Source organism: Cricetulus griseus, chromosome 6 (genome assembly GCF_003668045.3).
Source record: "Cricetulus griseus strain 17A/GY chromosome 6, alternate assembly CriGri-PICRH-1.0, whole genome shotgun sequence".
In the NCBI taxonomy this organism is placed as follows: Eukaryota; Metazoa; Chordata; class Mammalia; order Rodentia; family Cricetidae; genus Cricetulus; species Cricetulus griseus.
The window spans coordinates 26,712,278-26,739,240 of record NC_048599.1 but is presented as its reverse complement, the minus strand read 5'-3'; the positions used below and the strand labels follow the sequence as shown (position 1 = coordinate 26,739,240).

Below are 26,963 nucleotides of genomic sequence, written 5' to 3'. Positions count from 1 at the left end.
CTTTAGTTCTCCTCCTTTTTCTCTTCTTCTTGTACTGTTTAATATATATTTTTTTACTTTATTTTTTATTTATTTATTTTTTTAGCTAGGCCATCATGTTTCCCAGGTTGGTCTTAAATGTATTATGTTGCAAAGGATGACCTTGAACTTCTGATCCTCTGGCCTCCACATCACACTGCTGGGATTATACCTGTATGCTACTACATCTGGTTTATGTGATACTGGGGATGAAATTTAATGCTTGGTGTATACAGGGCAAGCACTTTGTCAACCAAGCTACATCCCTACCTCCAAGGGAAATCTCAATTTCAACGTGTAAGTTAGGGGTCCTTGAATAGATAGATCCCTTGAAAATGGACCATTGGCTTTAAGCCCCTTTCTTCTTTTCATGCTTGCCTCCTGGCCACATGCATTTTTACTCTACCGTGACATCTTGCCACAATGTGTCCCCTCAACACAGATTCTAAAAGCAATAGACTCAGCCAATTACAGACTGGGGATTTTTTTTTAATTTTGTTTTTTGTTTGTTTGTTTGTTTGTTTAGAGACAAGGTTTCTCTGTGTAGTCCTGGCTGTTCTGGAACTCATTCTGTAAACAGGCTGACCTCAAACTCAGGGATCCACCTGCCTCTGCCCATCCAGCCAGACTGGGACTTCTACACTGTGAGCACAAACCAATCTTTCATATACATAAACTGATTTATCTTGGGTATCAGTTCCAGTAATGACATTCTTCCTAATACACTTTAGCAAGTCTCAAGTGAAGGATGACTTCACAGGCTGAAGGCCAAGTGCTGAGAGAGAGAAGGCCGTGGAGTCAGTCGCTAGCACGGAGGTTGAAAGGTAGATATTGAGCTCTGGTTTCTGTAAGTTAAAGAAAAACAGGGATGAGCAGATGGTTCAACAGGTAAAGTACCTGCCACAGAAGCATGGGAACCTGAGTTTAGATCCTCATGGAAAAGATGGGTATCGAGTTAGTGAGAGGCCTCAGTGGATAAAGGCACTGCCCTGCAAGACTGAGGACCTAAGTTTGATTCCTGGGACCCACATGGTAGAAGGACAGAACTGACTCCTGCAAATGGTCCTCTGACCTCCACATATACCACATATACCATAACATCCACACACCACACACACCTACACACACACACACACACACACACACACACACACACACACACACACACGTATGTATGGGTCCTGGGGACCTACACACACCCATACACACACAGACAAGATAAGTAAATTTGATTTAAAAAGTTGAAAAGCTAGATATGGCAATTCATGCCTGTAACCCCAGCCTGGCCTGGTGCAGAGGTATTGGGACAGCTAAGTGGATCCTACAGTTCAGTCTGGCCAAACTGATGAACTTCAGATTCATCAAGGAATTTTTGTCGTCCCCCTACCCCAATCGTTGAGCCATTGAGGAAAGACACCTGATGTCTACCTTGGGCCTTTGCATGCATACGTACATATGTGCCCATCACACACATACACACACAAAAAAGGACAAGTGATATTTTCCACAAGTGTGTGAAGAGGGGAAGCCCCCACCCCCAGATGAGAGACAGGATGTGGGGATGCAAAGGAGTGGTAGGAGTTTGGCAGGGGAAGGTGGCATCTCTGGGGAAGGAGGGACATGCTTCTCACAGCCACCCAGCGTCTCCTGGGCCAGGGGAGCTATGAGTGGCCCAAGCCATGTCTGCTTTAGTTCCCAGGGTTGTCTTATTTCCAAAGAGCTTGCTGCACATGAGGTGGGGTGTGTGGGAGATGTGGCTCCGTTCAGATGTCTGTGAAGAGCCCAGCTGATGTAAGATGTCCTTCTGTTTGCTGCAAATATGTGCTGCTTTTATTGCCTGATGAAGAAAGCTGCTTTGGCCTAGGGCAGGGCTTACTATATCTGGGCTCCTCTGCACCCTGTGGCTCTTACAATTCTTTTTGCCCCCGTTCCTCAATGATCCCTGAGCTTTGCAAGGAGAGGGTGTGAATAGATGTCCCAGTTAGGGCTGAGCATTCTACAGAGTCTTGTTCTCTGCATTCTGACCAGTTGTGAGTCTCTATGTTAATTGCCACCTACTGCAAAAAGAAGCTTCTCTGATGAGGGTTGATAGCTGCACTAATCTACAGCTGTAAAGATAGATATTATGTCCATTTAGCAAAATAATAGTAGTGGGCTCTCTTCTAGTGCCTGTGACCTAGGCAGCCATGAATTCTTGTTCCAGGTGATAGTAATATTCATTTGATAGTAATATTCATAAGTTCCTTTTATTTTCTTTCTGGTGTGTGTATGTATGAGAGAGAGAGAGAGAGGAAGAGAGAGAGAGAGAGATGTTAAATTTTTGTTTACATTAGAAATAAAGAAGAAAAGAGGTGGATGAGACATAAGACTAAGAGACATATTAGACATATTAACCAGTTTATTATAGGCCCAGCAGAGTAGGGAGACTAAGGGAGAAGAGAAAGAGGGTTAATGGCTGACTGCCATGGCCAGTCGCCATAGAGAGAGAGAGAGAGAGAGAGAGAGAGAGAGAGAGAGAGAGAGAGAGAGAGAAGCAGACAGAGAAGAGGAGAAGAGTAGAGAGTGTAGAGAGAGAAGTGTAGAAAGCATAAATGGGCAGGGTCTGTCTTTTAAAGGGGTCCTTTGCACCTTCGTGCAGACTCAGTTCCCATGGAACCCTGGGCTGACCAGGGTACTGCCTGTTCCACCAGGTAACAGGGGCAGGCCAGCATAATGCCTGAACCTTTCAAGAGTCACTGTGTACCTCTGGCTGGCCTGGAACTTACTATGTAGACCAGGTTGGCCTTGAACTCACAAAATCCATCTGCCTTGGCCTCCCAAATGCTAGGTTTAAAGGCATACATTACCACAGCTGGCCTTGCTTTCCTTTCTTGAAGCAGCAATAAATCCATTCAGAAAGTGGTTGATTACTCCCATAACGTTCTTGCCACTATTGCACCAGTGGACACATCCGTCAAGCTAGTTATAGCTTACAGGGTCACAGCTTCACAGCTGACTAAAACTGTTGATCACTTTTCTCCCCAGCAGACTATAGCGTCCTTAGGCACTAAGAAAGCTAGCCAGTAGGGATGAAATGTTCAGGTCATTAACAATTTGATTTCTCCATATCCTGTGACACAAGCATGTGGTATCTTCAGCAATAGGTCTTACTGTCAAGCTTGGGATGGCTACCGAGAGCAATGGCAACACCCTGTAATGCTTGGAAGTGGGGATTGTCTATAAGACCTACCTGTTCAACAACTCAAGGAGAGCTGTCTACATCTGACACTGGTCTTTTTGTTTGATAGCCGTTGGCATCTGGGCGCATTAGCACCTGCCCCCAGGATAGGATAACTTCATTTAAACTCTTTTTACATACGTATGTGCGTGTATGTATCTAATGATTTAGAAACCTTCTAAAAAAGATCTTTAGTGTTTATCCCTCCTGATAGCCCCCTTCTCTGCTCTGTCCTTCCATCCCCTCCCCAACTTAAACCTTCCCCTTTCTCTCTTCAAACCACTGGTGTTTTACTATCTTCACCCCTTAAGAATACTGAAAAGTTGCCGGGCATTGGTGGCGCATGCCTTTAATCCCAGCACTTGGGAAGCAGAGGCAGGTGCATCTTTGTGAGTTCGAGACCAGCATGGTCTACAAGAGCTAGTTCCAGGACAGCCTCCAAAGCCACAGAGAAACCCTGTCTCGAAAAACCAAAAAAAAAAAAAAAAAAAATACTGAAAAGTGCTAAATAAGTATTCACCATTTCAGCCTGGCAGGAACTACCTATGCATTTTGTAGTCTAGGTTCGCTAACTGCATTTGTTTGTATTTTTGTTCTGTTTTTGAGAAAGGGTCTCATATATCTGAGGCTGGCCTCAAGTTTGCCAGGTAGCAGAGAAGAAGATAACCGAGAACTTCTGGTCCTTCAGCCTCCATCTCCTTAGAGCTGGAATTATAGGCCTGTGTCATTATGCCTATTTTCATGCAGTGCTAGGGTCCAGGGCTTTGAGCATGTTTGGCAAGAACTCTACCAACTAAGCTAAATCTCTAGTTCCCCCTTCCTGGGCTTTTGAAATCCCTCCCTAATACCTCTAACAAGTAGCTCCTAAGCCTCAGCTTACAAAACTTCAGTGACAGGGGGTCAGGACCAGGTCATTCCAACTACTTAAAAGGACACCGACATGGCAAAGTCAAATGCTTCTGAGAGTCAGGTAGGTGATGAGAAGGAAGGAGACAGAATGGGTGGGGAAACAGCAAAGGGAAGTGCACATTTCCTATTTAGTGGTGCACTGCTCCTTCCCGCCACTTGCTGTCCTGAGAGGCCTCAGGGCTACATGGAACTCCCTCTTTACTCACAGAGATCCACCTGCCTCTGTCTCCCAGTGCTGGAATGAAAGGTATCCCGATTTTGTTTTTGTTTCTTGAGGCAGGATTTCACTATGTAGGCCAGGCTGGCCTTGAGCTGACAATTCTGCCTTTGCCTCTTAAGTGCTGGGGTTACATGTGTGTGCCACTCTGCTCAGCGTCATATCCTTTTACCGTTATCTCTCCATCCCCCCAATGTTCCCTGCTGGAAACTGAGGTCAGGGTGGGGATGAAGCTCCTTTGCTAGAATGTTTTCTGAGACACGTGCAGCTGTGGATTTCATCTCCAGCACTGCATTAGTGCCAGGAGTGGTGGAGCATGGCTTTAATCCCAGCGTTTTGGAGGTGGGGGGCAGGAGGATCAAGAATTCAAGATCCGGCCCTGGAGAGATGGCTCAGAGGTTAAGAGCAGTGACTGCTCTTCCAGAGGTCCTGAGTTCAATTCCCAGCAACCACATGATGGCTCACAACCATCTGTGATGAAATCTGGTGCCCTCTTCTGGCCTGCAGACATACATGCAGGCAGAACACTGTGTACATAATAAATAAATCTTAAAAAAAAAAAAAAAAGAATTCAAGATCATCTTTGGCTGCACAGAAATTTCTGGATCATCCTGGGCTGTAACCTTGAGACAGAAAGAAAGGGAAAGCTGGAAGAAGGAAGGAAGAGATGGAAGAAGGGTGGGCATAATCGCATCTAAATCTTTGGGAGTGTGTCTCATCATTTTCTCAAAACAAAATGTAAAAGTAAAAAGGTCCATCTCAAATAGCTTCTCATAACTGTGAATTTTCCTTACTGTCTGTGCATGCCAGTCTCCTACTGTCATCATCAGGGGCTTTAAACTTTCCACTCTCCACCCTTTACAATGCTGAAATTATGCTTTAAAAAAAGAAAAAAAAAAAAGCTGCTGACAAGAAATAAATGATGACTTTTTCTTCCTTTTCCTGAAGATTTGCTATGTCACCCAAGCTGTAGTCAACTCTTCTTGCTTGTGTGACCAACTATCTGATAAAAAGCAACCTCAGGAAGGAAGAGTTTATCTTGGCTCATGGTTCAAGGGGACACAGCGTACCCTGATGAGAAAGCATGGTGGCAGGAGCAGGTGGTGGCTGGTCTCACTGCATCTGCAGTCAGCAGAGACCACAGCTGCCACTTCATTGGGTTTTTCCTGTTTAGTCCATTCCTGAACCCCGGGGCTTTCCCACTCAATCAAATCTTTCTGGAAGCACCCTGCTAGACATGCCCAGGGGTAGGGTTCTGCAATGATTTTGAGAGAGTCAGGTTGACAAGAAAAACTAGCCACAACATTGACCTTGCACTTGCAAGCCTCCTGCCTCGGGACTCTGGGAGCCAAGATTACACGTGTGCCACCACCACCCCTTGTATAATATACTTTTCTGTCTTTTTTTTTTTTTTTTTTTTTTTTTTTTTCCGAGACAGGGTTTCTCTGTGGCTTTGGAGGCTGTCCTGGAACTAGTTCTTGTAGACCAGGCTGGTCTCGAACTCACAGAGATCCACCTGCCTCTGCCTCCTGAGTGCTGGGATTAAAGGCGTGCGCCACCAACACCCAGCTATGTCTTTTTTTTTTTTTTTTTTAAGAAACTGCTTTTCTAACTGTGTGTGAGGATGGATAGGCAGGAGAATATGTGGTGTATGTGTACATGTCTGTGTTGGGGTGGGGTGCACTTGCCTGTCCACATGGGGAACCTGAAGGAAGATATCAGATCTCCTATATCACTCTCCATCCCATTCCTTTAAACAGTCCTTCTGTCGCTGCTCCCCATAGCACTGGGGTTATGAGCTATCTCAAGACCATGCTTGGGTTGTTTGGTACATGGATGCTAGGATCCAAACTCAGTCATCATCATTTGCACACTAAACAGTCTTAACAGCTCATCAATCTCTCCAGGACCTCATCATTTATGTTTTTAACATTTGTTTTATGTGTGTGGGTGAACATGTTCCATGCCATGCATGGGGACAAAAGGGAACAACTTTTGGGAGTTCTGTCCTTACACCATATAGATCCTGAAGACTGAATTCAGGTTATCAGTCTTGGCAGCAAACATCCTTACCTGATGAGCTGGCCCTAACTTACGCTTTTTCTTGTTTTCTTTTTGACATAGGGTCTCACTGTGTAGCCCTGGCTGGCCTCACAGAGATCCACCTGCTTCTGCCTCTTGAGTGCTGGGATTAAAGTCTTTTTTGCTTGTTTGTTTGTTTGTTTGTTTGTTTTTCAAGATGGGGTTTCTCTGTAGCTTTGGAGCCTGTCCTAGAACTCATCTGTAGACCAGGCTGGCCTCGAACTCCCAGAAACCCACCTGCTTCTGCCTCCTGAATGCTGGGAATAAAGGCTTCTAATGTATGTTTTTAATAGGTGTCTTTGTGTGCTGCTATGGGCTGGTCACTGTGCTGCAGAAGATGTACATACAAAAGACAAAATCAAGTCCTGGGAGCTCCGTACAAGCCCTGCTTTGATTACTTGGCTTCAGTGACTCCTGGCTCTGATATTGACACCATTACTCTCACCATCCCTTGTCATTTACTGTGCCTTACATTTAGGGTAGTGTTTCATGCTTATTATCCCTTCAGCAAATCCTCACAGAAAGCCTTCAAGGAGACACTGAGGAAAGCGAGGTCCAAGGGTTAGAGATTTAGTTCCATGTCGAGCTTCCCTAAGAAATTCAAGGCTGTGGGTTACATCCCAGCACTGGGGGTTGGGCTGGGAGGAAGAGAAAAGAGACCCAGAAAGGTGAACATGACCAAGGTCACACAGCCATTAAGTGCCCGAGGAGGAAGCAATTATCATCCAGCTCTTGCCTGGCTTGCTTCAAAAACATCAAAGATGTGAATTTAGAAGCTGTTAGCTCCATTCCCAGTCTTCTGAGCCTCTCTCAGGTCACACAGTCTCATCCATGCTGAACCTGGGCACCTCGCCAAGTGACAACCATTAAGCCTGTCTCATGTACTTGGCCTCCATCCAAGCTCAACGTCTTATTTCCTCTTGAAAGGGGCTCAGGGATACCACCTCCTTACCATGCAATAAATAATTCCTGTTCCTTTACAGTCCTTTTACATAACCCTCTTCCAGCCTTCTTGCCCAAATAGCATCAAATATCAAAGAACACTGAGCTCTATTACAGGCAGGGCTTCTCACATTGGCGATTGCTGTTTCACTAGGATGCTAGAGGCCTAGCTAATAAAGTTTTGTGGGTTTTGGGATTTTTCCCCCCTTCTGTGTGTTAGGGATTGGAACCCAGGGCCATGTGCATACTTTCCAAGTGCTATAGTGCTCACTCCAAAGTTCAAGCTAGACTTGAACTCCTAATCTCCCTGCTTCTCCAGCCTCCCAAGTGCTGGGATGAGAGGCATGCTACATCATACCAGACTCCATATTTTATTTAATCTTTATAATAAACCTGGACATTGTCACTTGTAGATATATTTTACAGATGGGGAAACTGAGTACTAAAGAGGTGAGTGATATACATTGTGTCACCTGCTAGATAAGAAAGGAATTGGAATTCAAGTCCCACATTGTCTATTCCTGAAATCTGTTAGCCTAGAACTGTGCTGTGCAGCAGGACAGCCAGTAGCCACAGGTGACAACTCAAACATGAATTAATCAAAACAAAGTAAACGGGACTTACTTTCTCAGAAGCTCTGGTGTCATTTTGGAAACTAAGGGACTACATGTGACTGGTGGCTGCCATATTGGAGGGCACCAATATAGAGCATTTCCACCACAGCCAGAGATCTGTCAGACAGCCCTGTTCTAGAATGTCAGAGAAGAAGGAAAACAGTGCTTTTGCCACACCGTGGCGAGCCAGGCTTTACTATTGGTCAACTCTGTAGGAAGTTCATTAGGAATTCTTTCTTGTAGGCAAGTTCATAATACAGGCCAGGGATGCTAGCACAAGCCTTTAATTCCAGTGCTCAGGAGACAGATGCAGGTGGCTCTCTGTGAATATGAGGACAGCCTGGTCTACACAGTGAGTTCCATACATAGTGAGAACCTGTCTTAAAAAAAAAATCACAGTAAAACCAGCCATGGTGGTCTAGAGTGATAGCTCGGTGAGTTTGTTGCACAAGCATGGAGATATGAGTTCAGTCCCCAGCACCCACATTTAAAAACCACATGGGACAGGCAGTGGTGGCTCAAGCCTTTAACTCCAGCACTTGGGAGGCAGAGGCAAGCAGATCTTTGTGAGTTCGAGGCCAGCCTGGTCTACATAGCGAGTGCCAGGACAGGCTCCAAAACTACACAGAGAAACCCTGTCTTGAAAAACAAAAACAAAAAACAACAACAAAAAGCCACAGCCACATGGGGCCTGGAGAGTGGTTCAGTGGTTAAGAACACTTACTGTTCTTGCAGAGGATCAAGGTTCAGTTCCCAGCACCCACATGGCAGCTCACAACTGCCTGTAACTCCAGTTCCAGTGCATCTGATGCCCTCTTCTGACCTCCTCAGGAACCAGGCAATCACATGGTACACATACCTACATGCAGGCAAACACTCTTACACATAACATAGTAAAAAAGAATTCTAAAAACTATTAAAAAGTCATGTGATAGCATGCTTTTGTAATCCCAGTGCTTGGGGGCAGGGGCGGATCCCAATAAAATGCTTTCTTTTATTAATTTCAATGGCCATATGGTCTTGTAAGCACAATAGAAAAATAACTAATACAGGGACCCTCTCCTTTCTGTAATATGAGATGGATTAATTATCCCCCTCCATCTAGGAAAAATCACCCCTTAATTGGTTCAAACTTAAGAAACATCCTATGGATTGCCCCTACATTTCTCTTTCCCAGGTTCTCAGGAAGAAAGCACCTTTAGACTATGATGCTTTCTTGACATCCACGATTGGCATATGGCCTCCTGGGACCCTATCATGATGAGGATTACGATTATAATACGCAACTGTTCCTAACTACAGATACAACTTCTCCACAACCTTCATTCAGGCAGTAACTTGGCACATGGAGTTAGTGCCTTTGACAAGAAGCTCAGTGGCAGGAGACCTGGTTCTCCAACTGGAGGTGGCAAAAAAGCCAATGCTTGCACTCAGAGCTGCGGCAGCTGCAAAGGAGACATAAGTGACTGGGGAATTCAGTTCTAAGCTAAGGTGGCACCAATATCCACCTCTTGGCTAAGAGGCCAAGGCACTAAAGATGTTCAGTATCCTAACAAGGGGTCCCCCTAGGGGATACTTTGGGAATACACAAACATACACACACACACACACACACACACACACACACACACACACCTTGCTCTCCTCCTTAAGGAACATCCCTATGGGTGAAACAGACCAATAGTTCTCCATTTTTCCCCTCCTTTGTCTTCTCTCCTTTCCATTGCAGGCCATCATGGAACACTTACCGTTTGGCCTCTCCCCTTGAATGTATTCCTAACCACTGCTTTGCTGAGCCATATGATCTCAGAAAAAGCATATTACATTTTACTGAAATACCATGTGGCCCCAATACCAGCAACAAGGCAGAAAAAGACAGCCTTCAAGTGGCAGCTTTAACTATAACCCTGCCCTTCTGTTAGATCTTGACTGTAAAAAGCAAGAAAAATGGTCTGAGATCCCACATGTCCAGGCATTCATGGCCCTTCACCAAGACACTTCCAGTTATAATAGAACCAGGGAAACCAAAGAGGTTTCAGAGGTTTAGTCCATTTTCATCAAGGAGGGGGGTGGTGGTGACACACAGGAAGACACTGTGTTGGAGAAATAGCTTAGAGTTCTACCTCCAGATCAGCGGGCAGCAAGAAGAGAGAAAGAGCCACTGGGCCTTTCTGGTTTGGGCTTCTGAAACCCCAAAGCCCACCCCTAGGACATACTTCCTCCAACAAGGCCATATGTCCTAATCTTTCAAATAGTGCCACTCCTTATGAGCCTATAGGGACCATTTTCAAACTACCACACCATCTTCTGGCCTCTGAGGGCGCCATGCATGCACATGGCACGCATACATACACAAAAATAAATAAATGTGGTTAGGTATGGTGGCACAAAACTTTAGTCACATCACTCAGGAGGCAGAAGCAGGTTATCTATGTGAGCCCAAGGCCAACATAGTCTATGAGTTGCAAGCTCAGATGTCTACAAATGAGCATGCTAACTTGATGTCTTAGAGGGGAGACCAGCATCCTTCCACAGAAGAGGCAGATGGGCACGGGGAAGTGCTGGAGTAGGGACACAAAAGCTAAGAAGAGAGAAATGAGGAGGAAAAAATGATAAGCCGAGTTCACAAGGAACAACTCTAAATAATGAAATTGTAGAAGAGTTTTGAAGACGCGAGAAGAAAACTACTAAAGAAATAATACATTTCTAGATCAGAAGCATATCAATCTCTAAGTGAAAGAACCCGACTAGCATTGGATGGACACATTGGAGAAGTGTTTCCAATTGTTTTAATGTCACAGATAAATAGGAGTATCTGGGGGTTGAGGAGATGGCTCAATGGATAAACTGCTTGCCATGCAAGCAGAGGACCAGAGTTCAGGTCCCCATGACCCATGTAATGACATAAATAATAGTATGCTTCTGTAATCTTTTTTTTTTTTTTTTTTGAGACAGGGTTTCTCTGGAGCCTGTCCTGGCACTCACTCTGTAGACCAGGCTGGCGGTAAATTCACATAGACCTGCCTGCCCCTCCCTCCTGAGTGCTGGGACTAAAGGTGTGCGCCACCACTGCCTGGCCTGTAATCTTAGTATATCTGAAATGAAGCATATAAGCCAGGTAGCCTGTATACCCGGCAGTGAGCCATGAGTGACCTGCTTCAAGTAAGGTGAAAACAAACTTCAGCCAGGATTTCTTTTTTCTTTTCTATTTTTTTTTCGAGACAGGGTTTCTCTATTTTTTCTGAGATAGGGTTTCTTTGTGGCTTTGGAGGCTCTCCTGGAACTAGCTTTTGTAGACCAGGCTGGTCTCAAACTCACAGAGATCCTCCTGCCTCTGCCTCCCAAGTGCTGAGATTAAAGGCGTACACCACAACCACCCAGCCTCAGCCAGGATTTCTATCCTTGCAAAACTGAGTCAGCCAAGCATAGAAGACAGGTTAGTGCCCTGGGAGTCCATTTGTTCTTAGTGGTGCACACATCCCCATTGTAATGATGCACTCAGTATCCTAGTTCCTTCACTTGCACACATAGCCATCTGCAAGACATGTACCCAGCAATTTGAACCCCTACCTTCATGAACTACACATACACCCATCTCTGAGCAATAGTGTAAGTTTTCCTACCCCTAGTAACAAGCAAATCAAGACAGTTTATATTCATATGTATTTACAAGGCATCCTGATGTGAAGAGTAGAAGGGCCAATCAGACCTCAACTAGTTTGGCCGCTTACACAGTCAGGCAAAAGCATGTCCTTCATAAACTTTTAGGAAGAATTCTCTGCATGTCATCTTATGCTTATGCACAATTGGACATGTGTATGATTAAAATAAGATGCATTACAGAAAACAACATTTGCAGTTGACACGATGACTTAATTTTTCAGGCAAAAATAGAGAAACACTCAAGCATCTTTGTAACCAGCTCCTTCTTTTCTTGAATTCCATAGGAGGAAGCTTCCAACAAGAATTGGGGTTCTTGAGCTTCCTCATTCATGTGGCTTGTCACCCATCTTGACAGTCTCTCCCTCTATAATCTATACTCTTGCTTTGTTCTTAGTAAAGTCATCTTGCTTTGTTTGCAAATCTGTGTGAGCTCTTATTTTCAGTTCTTCGGATAAGAGGCCAAGAACCTGGAAGCATCTTGCCTGGACTCCGTTAGCAAAACCATGAGTCAAGTGTGCAAACAGTAGAAAGACATTCCGACATTCAAAGACTAAACACTTGTTTCTAAGCATCCTTTCTCAGGAATGCACTGGATGCTGTACTCCCAGGAAATGGGGAGCAATACAGAAGACACAGGGTCCAGGGCAGACAGCTCAGCCTGCATGTAGGATATAGGGCAATGGGTACCAGGAAGCCTGGAGAGCACAGACAGGTTTAGAACTGAAGTGTTTGGGACCAAACGAAGAAGGTAATCACCAACTACTGGGGTGCTTAAGCATCTAGAACAATTAGTATTGTACTAGAGATAGAGGATAAGCATGGCGACTCAGACCCATGATCCCAACACTCAGGAGGTTGAGGCAGGAGGATTACCATAGGTTTCAAGCCAGCCTGGGGTACAAGGTGAAAGCTCATGTCTTAAAAAAATAAAAACACGGCTGGGCGATGGTGTCTCATGTCTTTAATCCTAGCACTCGGGAGGCAGAGGCAGAGAGAGGCAGAGGCAGAGGCAGAGGAAGGCAGATCTCTGTGAGTTCGAGGCCAGCCTGGACCATACATCAAGTTCCAGGCAGCCAGGGCTGTTATACAGAGAAATTCTGTCTCTAACAGGCAAACAAATAAAATAAAACACAGGGGCTGGAGAGATCTCAGTGGTTAAGAGCACTTGCTGTTCTAGCAGGGGACCCAGGTTTGGTTCCTAGCACCCACATGGTGGCTCACAATTGTCTGTTACTTCAGTTCCAAGGGATCCAATGCCCTCTTCTGGCCTCCTTGGGTACCAGGCACACAGGGGTTACGCAGGCATCCAAGCAGGCAAAACACCCATACACATAACATTAAAACAAAACAAAATAACAACAACAAAAACGGCACCAAGAAAACAGGTCTGGGTGATAAGAGTTCACATCTAGCTTTCACGAGGCCCCAGGTTTCGTCCCCAGCACCACCTGGGCCGGGCCACTAGCGCCTGGCACAACTGTGTACATTTGTTTCGATATTCCAGGAGGGGATCCAATCTGGCCTCGACCTTGCTGTCTGGGGATGATCCTGAACTGTTCATCCTCCTGTCTCCACTTCCCAAGTGTTAGGATTATAGGCGCGAGCCATCATGCTCAGCCAAGGACTTTTGACTTGATGGTGCGAATAGCAGGACTCTCAAGATGCTCTCAAGGGTGGGTGACGTGTTTCAGGTTTTAAAATTATTATTCAGGTCATCTCATCGGGAATGGATTGTCAGAGCAAAAAGTCTATAAACAGAGAGAGTAGGAATTGCAGGCAAGGCTAAAGATGACGATGGCCTGGCCTTGTTTGTGGTGCTATCCCTTGTTGGTGGAGAAATGCAGCGATATTTTAAAGGCTGACCGAGGGACGCTGTAGGTGAATGGAGGTGACAGGCAGAGCAGAGGATTTTCCTAAGGATTTGGCTTCATCCCTGGGTGAACCCTAATTGGGAGCCACTCAATACTAATCTGAGACCTAGATCAGAGAACTGACGCGAAAGAGCTTTCGGGAGGGGACGATGAAATCGCGCAGTGCGGCCAAGGCACTGAGCTCCGTTTCACAGAGGGAGAAACAGGGACAGGAGAGCCGCGGATGGAGTCCGGGGCCCTAGGTGGGTCAGAGTGTCGGCGCGCGCAGGGAACCTGGGAAGCCCGCTGCACACCGGGTCCCGCCCCTCGGTGGGCTGTCCGCGTCCCGAGGCCCAATAAAGTTATTGAAATTGACGCGGTTGCTAAGGAAGTGGGTCGCCGAGCCGGGTTGCTAAGGAAGTGAGCGGCCGCGTTCTCTCCCCATCCGGGGCAGCGGGGAATGGCTGAGCCCGGGGTTCGCCGCCGCCGCCCGGTCTCGGCTGCGGCTGCAGGTGAGTTCGGGATGCGGGGTCCCCGCGGGGCGCCCAGCGGCGTCGCGGCGTCGCTGTTCCGCGAGCCGCAGTATCCTCTGCCTGGCCTCTGGGTTATCTTCCCCGCCAGGCTCCTTCTCGGGCGCGGCCGGCACGACCCCTCATCGCGGCCGCCCCTGCTAAGTCCTCACGGCCGGTTCGCGGCCGTAGTCCCGGGTCCTGGCTGGGAATGCAGCCCAGGAAGCAAGTGCCTGAGGTCCGAGGCTTGGGGCTGTGCCTGGCTCGCTGTGTGACCTTGGACAAACCCCCTTGCCCTCTCTGGCAGCAGCAGACCTGTCTGCCCAGTGGGGTCCTGACACTTGCTGAGAAGACGTGTGCATGAAAGGGCTCCAAGTGGGAAGAGGGAGAGTGGCCAGGGTACTCTACGTGGGGACCAGGAGTCCTGTTTGAAGTCTGTGTGCTTGAGTTTGAAGCTTCATCGCGTGGCATTGAGTCCTCTACCCATCTGTAAAGTGGGATAATGGACTGCTGTGGGAAGCCAGTGTGGCAGGGCGTCTGGAGTAGCTTGGCACATGGGGCTTAATTAGCAGATGTTAATTACACAAAATGATGAGTTTCATTATGACGTTTCATGTCTCATTCCTGTGTATAATGTATTTTGGTCATGTCCCCCTCCCGCTGGACCTCTCCCTTCTTCTAGTCCCTTCTAATTCCATGCTGTAGGGCAGCTTGCAAGAACTAGGTGCAGGGTTCTTTGCAGGAGCATGGGCATTTTACCAATGGCTACACCACAGAAGAAAATGCCTCCTACCCCTTCAAACACCATTAGCACCGCACCTCAGGAATGGGCGGGGTCTTGTGAGCCCCTCCCCCTAGCAACCGTTAACTGCCTATAAATCCTCGTGTAGGGGTGGGTACTTGTGAGTTCCCCCTCTACAAAACACCTGGTTAGTGCTTAACACACCACAGTGAGGTATTGGAATGGGATGGAGCCTCCCAGGACGGGAAAGATAACTTGGGACCAGAGGGCTTAGGTGTGTAGCTTGTCAGCTCACGGGTATTCCTACCACCCTGGTCATTCCCCACCCACAGTTTTACTACTTGGTCTGCTCAAAGAAGGGGAGTTGTTGACCTCTTAAGTGGTACTGGTGGGAAGAAACCCAGAGATAAAATTTTGTAGGTGGCGGGGTTGTTATGGTTTTGTTTTGTACTTGTGCCATGTCCATCACGGGGTATATTTATAAGAAGAGAAAGGGCATATTTATCCCTTCTGGGAAGTGCTTAGAGCAGTAGTGATCATTTACAGCTTGATGATTAAGAAGCTTTTTTTTTTTTTTTGAGGCATATTATCTCATTTAATCTTCACAGACTTTGTCAGGCAGCTGGTGATGTCACCTGTCTTGTAGATGAGGAAACTGAGCCTGAGAAAATTGAATTGGCTTGTCTAAGAATCTGAGGCTTACAGTGTGATGGAGCTAGACATGCATTTTACCCCCCCCCCCGCTCCCCAATGCCTCTGCTTTCCCAACAGTAACTGCTAGAAGGCCACAAGGGTATTTTGAGTTGCTTCTAATTGCTTTGGCTAGAGGTTGTTCTCCCAATGGCATGGAAACAAGATCTCAGAAAAAGCTTTGTTTGTTGAGTTTGTTACTAGCATATATTCATTTTTAATAAATTTCATTGGCCTTTAAAATACTTTTATTACTGTAGTTTGTGTGTGTGTGATGTATGAGTGTGAGTGTGTGATGTATGAGTGTGTGTGTGTGATGTATGAGTGTGAGTGTGTGATGTATGAGTGTGTGTGTGTGATGCATGAGTGTGTGTGTGTATGTGTGTGTGATGTATGTGTGTGTGTGATGTATGAGTGTGAGTGTGTGATGTATGAGTGTGTGTGTGTGATGTATGAGTGTGTGTGTGATGTATGAGTGTGTGTGTGTATGTGTGTGTGATGTATGAGTCTGTGTGATGTATGAGTGTGTGTGTGTGTGTGTATGTGTGTGTGATGTATGAGTCAGTGATGTATGAGTGTGTGTGAGTGTGTGATGTATGAGTGTGTGTGTGTATGTGTGTGATGTATGAGTCTGTGTGTGTGATGTGTGTGTGAGTGTGTGATGTATGAGTGTGTGTGTGTGTACGTGTGTGTGATGTATGAGTCTGTGTGATGTATGAGTGTGTATGAGTGATGTGTATGTGTGTGTGTATGTGTGTGTGATGTATGAGTCTGTGTGTGTGAGGTATGAGTGTGTGTGAGTGTGTGATGTATGAGTGTGTGTGTGATGTATGAGTCTGTGATTTATGAGTGTGTGTGAGTGTGTGATGTATGAGTGTGTGTGTGTCTGTGTATGTGTGTGTGATGTATGAGTCTGTGTGTGTGATGTATGAGTGTGTGTGAGTGTGTAATGTATGAGTGTGTATGTGTATGTGTGTGTGATGTATGAGTCTGTGTGTGTGATGTATGAGTGTGTGTGTGTGTGTGTGTGTGTGTGTGTGATGTATGAGTCTGTGTGTGTGCTGTATGAGTGTGTGTGAGTGTGTGTGTATGTGTGTGTGATGTATGAGTCTGTATGTGATGTATGCGTGTGTGTATGTGTGTGTGTGTGATGTATGAGTCTGTGTGATGTATGAGTGTGTGTGTGTGATGTATGAGTGTATGTGTATGTGTGTGATGTATGAGTGTATGTGTATGTGTGTGATGTTTGAGTGTGTGTGAGTGTGTGATGTATGAGTGTGTGTGTGTCTGTGTATGTGTGTGTGATGTATGAGTCTGTGTGTGTGATGTATGAGTGTGTGTGAGTGTGTGATGTATGAGTGTGTATGTGTATGTGTGTGTGATGTATGAGTCTGTGTGTGTGATGTATGAGTGTGTGTGTGTGTGTGTGTGATGTATGAGTCTGTGTGTGTGCTGTATGAGTGTGTGTGAGTGTGTGTGTATGTGTGTGTGATGTATGAGTCTGTATGTGATGTATGCGTGTGTGTATGTGTGTGTGTGTGATGTATGAGTCTGTGTGATGTATGAGTGTGTGTGTGTGATGTATGAGTGTATGTGTATGTGTGTGATGTATGAGTGTATGTGTATGTGTGTGATGTTTGAGTGTGTGTGAGTGTGTGATGTATGAGTGTGTGTGTGTCTGTGTATGTGTGTGTGATGTATGAGTCTGTGTGTGTGATGTATGAGTGTGTGTGAGTGTGTGATGTATGAGTGTGTGTGTGTGTGTGATGTATGAGTGTGTGTGTGTATGTGTGTGATGTATGAGTGTGTGTGTCTATGTATGTGTGTGTCTATGTATGAGTCTGTGTGTGTGATGTATGAGTCTGTGTGTGTGATGTTTGAGTGTGTGTGAGTGTGTGATGTATGAGTGTGTGTGTGTCTGTGTATGTGTGTGTGATGTATGAGTCTGTGTGTGATGTATGAGTGTGTGTGAGTGTGATGTATGAGTGTGTGTGTGTGTGATGTATGAGTTTGTGTGATGTATGAGTGTGTGTGAGTGTGTGATGTATGAGTGTGTATGTGTATGTGTGTGATGTATGAGTGTGTGTGTCTATGTATGTGTGTGTCTATGTATGAGTCTGTGTGTGTGATGTATGAGTCTGTGTGTGTGATGTATGAGTGTGTGTGAGTGTGTGATGTATGAGTGTGTGTGTGTGTATGTGTGTGTGATGTATGAGTCTGTGTGATGTATGAGTGTGTGTGAGTGATGTGTATGTGTGAGTGCCACCACCTGCTATGCTATGTGGAGGTGAGCAGTCAGCTTTGTGAATGAAACTCAGGTCAACTCAGGTTGTCAGACGTGTGTAGCAAGTGCTTTACCTGCTGAGCCATCCATCTCCCCTGCCCCATTGTGACTTTTTTTTTTCTTTTTCGAGATAGGGTTTTCTTCCTGTAGCCCTAGCTGTTCTGCAACTAACTCTGTAGACCAGGCTGGCCTTTAACTCAAACAGACCTCCTGCCTCTGCCTCCCAAGTACTGGGATTAAAAGCATGCACCACCACCGCCTAGTAGTGAGGGGTTATTTATAAGAGTACAGGCAACTTATTCATGTTTCAGTGATTGAAGGAAGTGCTTCTTCCTCAGCAACCATTAAGAGCCTATATTATATATCCTCAGGGAGGAGTGGGGCCTTATGGCCCTTCTCCCTCCATGACTGAATATCGATGGGCTCAGTCTCATGTATCTCTACACAGGTAGCCGCAGCTGCTGGGGGCCACAGCTATATCCTACCCAAAGACAGCATTCCACGCTCCACTCCCTTTCCTCTGCCTCTTTTATTTCTGCCCCCTCCTCTGTGATGTTCTCTGAACCTGGGAGGGGGTAAAATGTTCCCATTAGGCTGAGCACTCAGCAGTCCCTTACTCTCAACACCTTGACCAGTTATGAGTCTCAGGAAGCTTCTGTGAGCAAAGCTGACTCTATCGCTAAAGACTTCAACCTAAATACTTAGAACATTGTTTGACAGATATATCATGTCTATTTAGTAATACAACAGCAGTGACTTCCCCACTAGGGCCTATGTCCTCTCCAGCCAGGGGCTTTTGACCACATGGGAATTCCTTTTTGTGGTAAGGGCCTCAAATCCAAGCAGAAGGTTGTTACTTACCCTGTGACAGTCCCGCCACTACTTCACAGTGGGCACATCTCCCTGGGCAGGTCATTATTACAGGATGAAGCATCTGCAGCCCAGTGACACTGTTGGTGACAGTTCTTCCCCAGTAAGCTGCACAGCACCCATCGTTCAACCCCGTGAACCACAGCCAGCAGCAGGGAAGCTTCCAGCTCAGTTTCAGCTTGGGTTCTCTGTTATGAAACCAAAGTTTATGGTATCTTAAGCAATAAGTTCTTACTATATCATTCTGGTGGGCAACCAATAGCGGTGGCATTAACCTGTTTTGGTCCCTCAAGGGCATCTCCAGTGATTTGAATGGGGACTGCTGAGACATCCAGCCCTGTGGATTGAACAACTGCCTGTTTCTTGGCCTCTATGGTGAGTGACAGCCATTGTTGGACTACTGCATCCTGTAAGCCAGTCTAATAAATCCCCTTTTAATAAATACTTTCATTCTCAGTTCTGTTCATTTAGCAAACCCAGACCAAAATAGTATCATTCTCCAACAGCTCATGGAGAGGTAGCCCACCCTTGACACTGAAGTTTTCCCATAATAATTTTATGGCTTTAGGAGGGAAGCATCATTGAAATAGATAGCATTCAGAGTATGAATTCCCACCCCCTCCCTGTGCTGGTATGTTTAAAAGCAGCATTCAATATCTCTCAGCCCCTCTTTAGTGAGGGGTTTGGGCCAGATGACACTAAAGGCCCCGTCAGTGCTGTTGTGGTCAAAAGCACACAGTTGGGCTGCTGGGTTAATAAAATCTTGGTCAGCCGCTTTCAGACTGTCTGCCACCAGCAGTTGCTTTATCATTTGTGTCACAGTTCTTCACCCACAGAGCAGGTGATAACATTAACATCTTATTGGGCTAGTAGGAAGAGTGACTTGAGCCTGATCTGTGTGAACTGCCTGGCACATTTGGTAAACGTTGGCTGTCATTATTTGGGTTTAACCTACCACCTGTACTATGTTTCATATTCTATTTGTGGTTGATGAATGAGTGCAGTGTGTGGTTATAATCTCAGATCTGTCAATCTTACAAGATCATCATAAGCATGAGACACTTGCCACTGCGGCTTATATAAATGCTGGTATTATTGCAGGCTTTCACCAGGAACCAGCACTTCCATGCCAGGATGGGCTGCAGAGAAAGGAAAAATAGGGGCAGGGCTGTAGCTCAGTTGGTAGAATGCCTGCCTAGTGTGCATGAACACTGGATTTCATCCCTGGAGCCACATAGAGCCTGACATGGTGGTGCATGGCTGTAATCCCAGCACTCAAGTGCTGAAGGCAGAAGAATCAGAAGTTCAAGGCCGCCTTGGCTCTATGTCAAGTTTGGGTCAATCTGAGCCACATGAGACATTGTTTCTGTTTGTTTGCTTTAAGGAGGAAACTGGCTATAGAATTCATGATTTTGTTGCTTGGCACCAAATTCGGTAAATGTTTATTACATCTCTATCCCAGGTATATAAAGGCTCTTGTACCCCCACAGCCTTCAAGGAACCCAGAGCTTAATTTGCAAGTAGCTGTCATTTGACAGAATTTGATCTCCCCACCCTTTCAGTTTTAGTGGTTTACTAAGGCTTTGTGCACTCGAGGCAAGCACTCTGCTAACCGGCCCCACCTCCTCTTGGTTTTTGATTTTCGATAGGGAGGCTCACCTTGTTGCTCTGGCCACCCTCTAATTTCCTAAGCTCAAGTGATCTTGTCACTTTAGCTTCCCAAGCAGATGGGACTGTGGGTGTATGTCAACATGCCTTGACTTGTCTGAATGGATTCATGTGTTTTGTTTGGGCTGGCCACAGAGTAAAGTCAATGCTGTCCACTACTGTGTCCTGAGGTGTCTGATAGGTACCTGGGGGTGGGAAGGGGTAGGAGTGGGGAGCCTCAGGTTGCTCCTACACCTCTTTATTTCCTTGTTATCATTCTATTTCCCCTCCTTTACCTTTCTCCTCTCGTTTTCTTTCCATTTCTTCTTGTTTTCCCAGGGTTCTGTTCTGTAGCCCAGGCTGGCCCTCCTTCATGCCAGGTCCATACACATTTCATCTATGGGTTTTCAGGTCACTGAGGAAGAACCTTGTCTTGTGGTAGTGGACACACAGCTGTCTGTATGGATATTGATGCTTTTGAGCTCTGAAATGGGCCATTACTCAGTCTCACTGGTACTCTTCAGGAAGGGGAGGTGCAGATTAAGCTCTCAGTGGACAATGGGGGAACTCAAGGAAGAGAAGCCATGCTGCTGGGAAGTAGCTAACCTCACAGTGCTCTTGCTGCTGTGCTCCTTGGGCTTCGTTTGTGTGACATTTGCTGAACAACTGCTATGTGGTAGCCCTGTATAGTCTGGGGGTGATAGTGAAGAGATGGATGAGGCCCTTGTTCTCACAGTTACAGTTCAGCAGGCACAACCTGAAAACCAAAAAGTAGACAGACGAGGGAATCTGAAGAGGATAAGCACTGTGGAAACAGTAGCTCAGGGGTGGGCACTGCTGCTGTAGTTGAGTGATGAGAAAAGTCGTCTATGAGGTGATGGCATTTTTGTTGAGGCTTACTTTCAGGAAATGGCTCACTGTTTGAGGGGATACCACAAGGACAAAGACTTCAAGGTGGGAACAAGCTTGGTAAGTTCCAGAAACTGCAAGAAGTGGCTGTATCGGGGTGAGTGGAGAGGTGGCTGGGGGTGCCAGTGGGAGCTGTTACCATAGAGGGACTTACAGGCTAGAGTAGTCTAAAAGCAATGGGAGCCATTGAAGGCTTTTGAGAAGAAGGTGTCATGATCTAGGTGTTTTTTGTTTTTCTTGTTTTTTTAATGTGTGTGAATGTTTTGACTGTATGTATGCCTGTGCTCCACTTTCGGCATGTCTACAGAGGCCAGAGGGAAACGTCTGATCTCTTGGGACTGGAGTTACTGAGGGTTGAGAACTACCATGTGGGTATTGGGACCTCTGGAAGAGCACTTACTGAGCCATCTCTCCAGCCCCTAGTTGCTATTTTAATTTATTTAGCATTTTTGGAGATGGGGTCTCATGTAGCCTAGGCTAACCTTAAGCTCTCTATGTAGTCGACTAAGTATGGTCTCAAACTTCTGATTCTTTTGCCTGTCTCCTGTGTGTGGGGTTATAAGTATATGTGACTGGGGCTGGAGAGATGGCTTAGAGATTAAGAGCACTGACTGCTCTTCAGGAGGTCCTGAGTTCAATTCCCAGCAACCACATGGTGGCTCACAATCTCATGCATTATGAGATCTGGTGCCCTTTTCTGGTGTGCAGATATACATGGAAGCAGAATGTTGTATACATAATAAATAAATAAAATCTTAAAAAGTATATGTGAGCACATCAGTGCATGTGGGTCTGGGGCTGAACTCAGAACCTTGTGTGTGCCAGATAAGCCCTCTACTAACTGAGCTTTACACCTGCAGCCCCTAGTGTTTTGTTTTGCTTGTTTTTAAACCACTTGGAGGGCAGATAATGAGGTTCAGTGAAGAGTGCTCTCCTAGTGTGCTTATGCCCTCTGTTCTGACTCCAGCATCACACAAGGAAACACAAAAGAACGTGAAATCATTCCGCCCTCTGACCTATGAATCTGACAGAGTTTTCAGTGGCAGCCAGAAGGCTAGGTAGGAGGTTAGTAAGATGGTGGCCTTCTAGGGTGGTGGCAACAGAAGACATGTTTTGGAGGTGGGGCCGCAGGATGGGAGCATTAAGGTGACTCCTGGGTCTTTTGGCTTGAGCAGTTAAGTAGATGTTAGAAGTGCCATCTGCCTCTAAAATGTTAGAGGGCTTTTTGGTGAGGTGCCATGAGAGAAACAACTGAAATATTCCAAGAGGCCCAAGGTGCAAACAATACCGTAGGCCCCTGGGAGGGGTCCCCCACCTTCTGCTGAAGGAAGACAGCCAGGAGGATGACAGAGATCCTTGGGCATCCAGAAGACCTGCTTTTTTCTAGGCTGGCTCTATGCCAGTCTGTGGAGCAACAAGTGTGGGCTCTGCTAGGGTCGTGCTTACCTGTCTCAGGCTGTTAGTTAGCATTGTTGTCCTGGCTTGTGGATGGTGGCTGATGGAGGTTGGATGAGCCTAGCCAGCCAGCTCTGGGGGAGAGCATAGACTCACTAGCACAGCTCACTTCCAGCACCTCAGATGGCTATGCATTCCCTGCCAAAGTGCCTCTTTCCTGGCCACTGGACAGTAGGTCTAAAGGTTCAGAGCATTTTAGAAAAAGGGAAGGCTTTGAAAAGCTGCTATATTCTGCCAGAGTTCCTAGAGCACTCTTGAAAGGAGCAGCTCATCCAAGCAAGGGATCCAGGCCCCATTTCACATGTACCAAGAACAGCCTTTGCAAATCTGCCATCCAGTGATGCATGTTCAGGGTTGTAGACCGTGACATGTAGGACCATACTGCCTGCTATGTTATCTCTGGTGTTTATGGTGCTTCCTTCCTGGGCTTCTCTCCAGCCGATCCTCAGTCGTGGTCATGTGGAGTATGAGCTGTCCTGTTTTCAGGTGAGGACACTGAGATACTGAGAAGCCATTCCTGTTTGTTAGTGTATTAAGTACCTGCAAGTGCTGAGGTAGGTAGATTCTTGCTGGTCCAAGTGTGTTGTACGTGACAGAAGTACTCTAGAAAATGCAGTCTAAGCCTAGATTGGAAAAATCAGGGTCTGAGTTTTACCACGATCCCTAGGTACACTCGCCTAGGAGATCCCTAGGTACACTCACCTAGGTGACCAAGCAAAACTAGGGACTCTTTCCATTTTTCTCTAACCGGGCCTTGGTAACTGCAAGCAGCCATGGCAAGGAGCTAGCTAGCTACTGGAAAATCTGATGGTGGAGCCTCCCAAACAGCTGGATGATCTGAAGGTAGAGCTATCCCAGCTGCAGGTCACTTAAGTCACTGTCGTTGTCACCATCAGCTGTGTATTCAAGATCCAAGTTGTCAAATCCATCGAGTGAAAACCCTCTGGGCAAAAGTACAAGTCCCGGACCTAAAGCCTTAGGAGCTGAGAGCCATCCACACCCCCACCTCCTTCACCGTGGAGTGGCTGTGCCTGTTCAAGGCGGTGGTCATGTCCTGAGGTCGCCCCAGTGGTGATAGTGATAATAATGAGATGATAGTGTGTCGTGATCGCTAATGTTTGCTGAGCCAAGCACTTGTAAGCCTTCTTTCCTTCCACAATAGTCTGTACAGAAGTGTTTCTCCCACTTCCCAGAAGAGGGAAGTAGAGACACCGAGGGTCAAATACTGATCCCACATATGCTGATCCCAAGTCCACTGTGTGTTTGTGTGTGTGTAGATGTGGGCAGGTGGAAATCAGAGGACACTTACTGTAAAGTCAGTTCTCTCCTTCCACCTTTATGTGGGTCTCTGTTGCCCACTGAGCCATGCCTCTGGCCCTCTACTGCCCAGCATGGGTCTCTGTTGCCCACTGAGCCGAGCCTCTGGCGTGCTAAGCACACAGTCTACTACAGAGCTCCACCCTTAGCTGCATCTATTTTTCAGGTGAGCAGTGACCACAGCACCCATGAGCTTTGTCAGAGGCCTCTCTTCTGTTCCTGGGTAACTAATTTGAAATGCTAACAGAAACAAGTGATGTCAAACCAGGTGCAGTGGTGCTTGGTTATAATTGTAGCACTCAGGAGGTGGACGCAGAAGGTCGGCTGGCCTTGTAAGAGATGCCATCTCAACACACAAAGAAACAGACCAAAAAGTGATTTCAAACCTGTTTGAGGAGATAGGACACTCCTCAGGCGTTTTAGAGTAATGATGAGTCTCAGTATTTGATGACTGAGGCTACAGAGACCCAGCTGAGGGCCAGCCTAGGCTAGTTCCAGACCTCACACAGCCAAAGTTGGACCCTGACCTTCTCTCCTGAGTCACTTAACCCCAGCTCATTCTTATTCCTGCCGATTACATTCCAGTGGGAGAGAAGAGGGTGATGGGAGTCTGCGGTGCCTTTAGAAAGTTTCTTGTCCAGGGCTGGGAAGATTGCTTAGTGAATAAAGTTGCCTGGTGACCTGAGTTGAAAGTTGAAGACACACTTGGTGGACAGAGAGAACCAGTTCCTGCCTCACGTGCACAGTGATGTTCACCCATGGGTGCACACACAAACAGATCAACACAATATAACAAACATTTTTAGGAATTGAAAAAAGCAAACAAAGCTGTGGTAATGCATGCTTTTAACTCAGCACTCAGGAGGCTGAGGCAGGTGGATCTCTGTGAGTTCAAGGCTATTGTGGTCAACATAGCCAGTTTTAGGCTTGCCAGGGCTAAATGATAAGACCCTGTCTCAAACTCAGCCCCCCAAATTTAAAAGTATTTTAAAAGATTTATTGGCCAAGCCTATGCTAGCACAGAAAATCCTGGCAGGATTTTAGTAGTAATTCTGCCACTTGTGCTGTGACGTGACAAATCAGTGTCTGTCTCTCCTTGTGTATGTTTATGTATGTCTGTTGCTGCAGACACAAACACATGACTGCTGTAAGATGGATGTTTTCTTCTCTCTTGGTACCTCTGTGGTGGGCTTTCTCCTAGATCTTGTGGGTAAGGCTTTCAGGGCACATTCTTAGAATTGTCAGCTCTTGTCATTGCCACCAATCTGCATCTTTATTTACATATCTTTCTATCTATTTATTTAATTTTGGTTTTCGAGACAGGGTTTTGCTGTGTAACAGCCTTGACTGTCTTAGAACCCACTCTGTAGACCAGTCTGGCCTCAAACTCACAGAGATTCATCAGCTACTGCCTCCCAAGTGCTGGAATTAAAGTTGTGCACCACCACCGACTGGCTGCCTTACATCTTGAGGTGGGAATGTTTAAGGATCAGTTAATCCCGGTGACACATTGTGTCTCCCCACTTTGTCACCTGATGGCAGACACTGAGCTCTTTGCTGCTGGCAGATCTATCTTTAGCAGACTGTTGTATTTAAATCTTCGTTTGCATTAGAGATCTCTCTCATCGGTGATAATAGGTTTTTAGTTTGGGCAAGCATTTATAGCATTTTCATTTTCTTACACTAGAACACAGTATAGATGTGGATGTGGACCAGGTGAAGTAGAAAGATGACTGGGATTTGGGACATTAACACAGTCACCCACACTGGGGTCCTTCATAGCCTCTTCAGCACTGGTATCAGTGGGGCTGTGTGGCCTTTTGTGTAGGACACAAACTAGGTAGAATAGGAGCTCTAGCAGCCCAGGGGTGGCAGCAGTCATCACTCTGCTGATGACTCAGGGGCCTGAGCTAGCTGCTCCATCATGGAACAGAAGTGTCTGCTCAGGTGACTGAGATGACTGCAGAAGGTGGTCTTTGGTTTTGCAAGAGGAGCAATAAGGAATTGGAGACACTCTGAGAAATGGTGCCTCTTCCATGATGCTTCACTTGGCAGCCTTTTTAAAAAGGGAAATTTTTCGTGAAAATAAAAATTATTTCCATTGGGGAAATATCAAGGAAATCGTGAAAAGATCAAAGTAAGGTTCACCCCAAGTCCTACGACATAGAAATAACCCTGTTAGCTGTTACTGTGCATGTGCAAATATATTCCGAAGTGTGTTTTACCTTAGAGATGTGCCGGTTCTGTGTGTTTCTCCCACTGTCCCCAAGGCTGTTTCCATGATTTAGAGACTTAGTATGCTACTAAGAGAATGAGGTAGTGATGGTTTTCCTCATGCAAGTCCATCCTTTGTCCACATTTCTGGTTTTTTGTTGCTGTTGTTTGTTGATATGGTATTGGGGACTGAAACTAGTGCCTCTTGCACATTGACCACTAATCTGTGTCCCCAGCCCATTTCTTCTTTTATGTTGAGAATTCAAACTGGCCTTGACTCTCCAACGTTCTTGCCTCAGCTCCTCTAGGAGCTGAGACTACTGGTATGTTCTACTGTAGCTAGTAGTAAGTGTTTATATTTTCAACCATGATTAAAAGAAATTTTTAATGAAAAGCCGTTGTCCAGAGGGTGTTTTTCTGCTTTCCCATTTTGGAAACCTCAAGCACAGAAAGTAGAAAGGAACCAGGTGTGGGTGCACACCTTTAGTCCCAGCACTCGGGAGGCAGAGACAAGTGGATCTCTGTGAGTTTGAGGCCAGCTTGGTCTACAACTCGAGGGCCAGGACAGCTAGGGTTGTCACACAGAGAAACCCTATCTTGAAAAACAAAACAACTACAACAAAAAAGAAAGTAGAAAGGAACTGTGACCCATCGCCTCCAGCCTATACCAGCAGCAGGCAGTCCCCTCCACTAGCCCTATGTACTTCATCCTGCAAATTATAGATGGTATAACTTTATCTGAAAATGATTGTATCTATCTCTGAAAGATAAACTGTGTTTAAAATACTGATTTTTATTTTATGTTTATATGTGT

General features: G+C 46.1%; 1 protein-coding gene across 4 annotated transcripts in view; it reads left to right on the top strand.

Moving 5' to 3' along the window:
• The first annotated feature begins 13,912 nt into the window (after positions 1-13,912).
• Positions 13,913-26,963, top strand: part of Kif3b (kinesin family member 3B) — a 45,103-nt gene continuing 32,052 nt past the window's right edge. For 3 of the 4 annotated variants that reach the window (XM_027421463.2, XM_027421464.2, XM_027421465.2), the window contains exons 1-2: positions 13,913-14,024; positions 18,901-18,982. The gene's annotated coding sequence lies outside the window, so the exon portion shown is untranslated. The remainder of the gene's footprint in view (positions 14,025-18,900; positions 18,983-26,963) is intronic. The other variant, XM_027421466.2, reaches the window with a different exon arrangement.